The following is a 3430-nucleotide window of genomic DNA, read 5'->3' on the forward strand; positions in this document are numbered from 1 at the left end:
AGAAAAATTTCCCTTCCAGAGTTGGGCTATTTCTTTGCAGTTCCAGATGTCAGAGCTGTGCTAAACAGCTCTAGGTGTCCAGGACACCTTGAGGGCAGAGCTGCTGTTCTGAGCAGCTTGAGGTGTCCAGGATACCTCATCCTCCAGGGTTGAACTGTCTTCTTGCAGTTTCAGCCATCACAGCTGTGCTACACAGCTCAAGGTGTTGCCTGACTCCCCAGGTAGTCAGGACACCAAAGCCACAGAGTTGCACATTTTGCAGCCAGTTTACTAATATTTTTAATGTAATTTACTGACAAGTACCCCACAGCCCCTTGACCTTTGAGTGATGACCTACTGGCCAGTCTCTACTACCTCATTGGTCTTCACTGAATCTCTGGGATGCTAGAGTTCAGCCCTTGGATCTTATTTCTCTACCTCACTCATGGAAAATGGACCTAAACATATCCGCCTTGGTCTTATACCCCTTAGATATCGATCCAAATGGCCACTTACTGGCACTCCATATCCCTGTATTTCATGGGATCTTTGCAGCTTCTGCCAGCAATCCATGTCCTGCTTGCTTTCCTCCCCCAGCAGCCTGGGAGATCCATGGCTGCCTCCTTTATCTCTGCTCCCTGCTTCTGTTCCTGTTGACATCTCATGCTTGCACTCAGAATGTCTCATTCTTCTGTTTGTGTTGTCTCTGTTCACCCCCTCCCTCCCCTCTGCAGCCATCGCTGCCATGCCATGCCACAGCTCAGGGCTTCCCTCCTTTCAGCTATTCTGTTTCCCAATTTCCCCTACAGCACCTCCTGTAGGTGATGGGCTGCCACTTGCACAGGGACTGACAATGCCCAGGTGCCTCTAGCTGGCTGACCTGATAAAGGCAGCGTCTGGCACCATTGCCTCCATCACCTTGGCAGGAAATGCCTTTCATTCTAATGGTTTTTTTCACAGGCTGCCTTATATTGTAAACTCTTATTTGAGGAGTTTGAAGTTGTTCTGCTGACAGTTTCCTAGGAAAGCTTTGTCTTTCTGTTTAAAAAGTCTACTTTGTATGTGTGGGTGGAAATGTGTGAGTGATGTGGCCACATGATTGCATTTCTCATTGATTTTTGAATGCTTAAGATTATATGTTATATGGTCCATGGGCAGATGCCATCTAGGTTTAGGTCATGTGACTTCATTGCCATCTTTGTTAAAGGTGAACACATGGGCAGTCACCATACTGACTAAGGTCAAAGTCAGACAGGTCATGTGACTTCACTGCCATCTTCGATGAGGGTGACCTTACTCTCTTCTGCCTGTAACAAATCTGCTTTCTGATTCACTCTCTTCCACCTGTAACAAATTTGCTTTCTCAATCACTAGACTATCAAAGAAGAGTTAACATCAACTTTTTCAAAGTATCCCACAATATAGAAACAGAAGAAACATTACCCAATTCATTTTATAAAGCCACAGTCACCCACATACCGAAAGCACATAAAGACTCAACAAAGAAAGAGAATTACAGACCAATTTCCCTTATGAACATAGATGTAAAAGATTCTCAAAAACTTCCGATCAAGAACACATCAAAAAGATCATCCACCATCATCAAGCAAACTTCATCCCAGAGATGCAGAGATAGTTCAACATATGGATGTTTGTAAATGTAATCTACCATATAAATAATCTGAAAGAAAAAAAAACAACTCATGATCATCTCATTAGATGCCACAAAAGCCTTTGATAAAATCGAATGCTGCTTCATGATAAAAAGCCTTAAGCCTTGGAGAGATTAGGGACACAAGGGGCATCCTAAACATAATAAAGGCAATTTACAGAAAGCCTACATCCAACATCAAATTAAGTGCAAAGAAAACTCAAACCAATACCACTGAAATCAGGGACAAGAAAAGATTGTCCACTCTCTCCATATCTATTCAATATAGTACTTGAAGTTCTAGCCAGAGCAGTGAAACAGCTGAAGGAGATTAAGGGGATACAAATTGGAAAGGAAGAAATCAAAGCATCATTATTTGAAGATGATATGGTGCTATACATGAATGATCCCCAAAATTGTACCTCTAAACTCCTACAGCTGATAAACACTTTCAGCAAAGTGGATGTATACAAGATTAACTTTAAAAAATCAGTAGCCCACCTATATATAAATGATAAATGGATTGAGAAAGAAATCAGGGGCAGCCAAGGCGGTGTAGCTCCGTGACAGGTTCGGCCTCCCACCCAGCGCCACCACGATGCCCAAGAGGAAGGTTAGCGCTGTCGGAGCTGCGGCAGAGCCCAAGCGACACTCAGGGAGGCTGTTGGCCAAGACCCCCCAACCCCAAGGTGGACGCAAAGCCCAGAGCAAAGGGCAAACAGGCTGAGGTGGCGGACCAGCAAACCACAGATGTGCCTGCAGAAAACGGAGAGACTGAGAACCAGAGTCCAGCCTCTGAGGTAGAAGAGGAAGAAGCCAAGTCCGACTAAACATCCATGTCTGTCAGTGTCCCCGCCTCCCATCTTGTACAATCCAGAGGAATTTTTTTTTAAAGATTTGTTTATTTATTATGTATACAGCATGTATGCCTACAGGCCAGAAGAGGGCACCAGATCTCGTTACAGATGGTTGTGAGCCACCATGTGGTTGCTGGGAATTGAACTCAGGACCTCTGGAAGAGCAGTCAGTGCTCTTAACCTCTGAGCCATCTCTCCAGCCCCAGCGGAATATTTTTTATCAATTTTGTAACTGCGAGTTTTTTTAGTAGCTCTAGAAACATTTTTAAAAGGTGGGAGGAAGTCCCACCTCATCCCATTTTTTAAGTGTAAATGTTTTTTTTTAAGAGGTTAAATCACTTGCTGGTTGTTTATTTTTTGGCACAACCAGAAAATAGCAGGATACTGAATGGAGAGGCTGTGACTGTCTGGGGGGGTCACCATAACATTCCGTAGAGGGGGCTAGTTTTATATCCTACAACACAAAGCATACTACATGGTAATTTGGAGTCTTGGTTGTGTATTTGTGTCTGGAATATTTTCTGTTATTTCTGGTCTCGTGTTTCTAGTAGAACTGTATCCTAAAAAAAACACTCCTTGGTCCTTGCCCTGTCAGAACTGTCTCTGGTCATGGCAGTCCATTTTCCTAACAATTGTGATAATGTGCTGTGAAAGACTGAAATTTTGAATATGTACTGTATGTGGCATAAAATTCTGAGTCAGTGGAATTAAGGATTGTGAGCATTTGATTTTTAGGTGAGGTCTTAGGTAAAACTTGCCAAGCTTAGGATGGAACACCACTGGAATAAGTTCAAAGAGAAACAATACAATGTATGACTTTTAGAGTTTGGGTCCATGTTTTAAGAATTGAAATGTCTGTGTACTCAACCAATAAAGTCTCAGTGAAAGAGTAAAAAATAAAAAAAATAAAAAAAAAAATCAGAGGGAAAAAACCCTCCACAAT

The 3430-nt window shown here is 42.7% G+C and overlaps 1 pseudogene; it reads left to right on the top strand.

Annotated features, from left to right (window-relative positions):
* Positions 1 to 2228: 2228 nt before the first annotated feature.
* LOC118597723 lies at positions 2229 to 2460 on the top strand (annotated as a pseudogene).
* The last annotated feature ends 970 nt before the right edge of the window (positions 2461 to 3430 follow it).

Source organism: Onychomys torridus, chromosome 17, assembly GCF_903995425.1.
Source record: "Onychomys torridus chromosome 17, mOncTor1.1, whole genome shotgun sequence".
In the NCBI taxonomy this organism is placed as follows: Eukaryota; Metazoa; Chordata; class Mammalia; order Rodentia; family Cricetidae; genus Onychomys; species Onychomys torridus.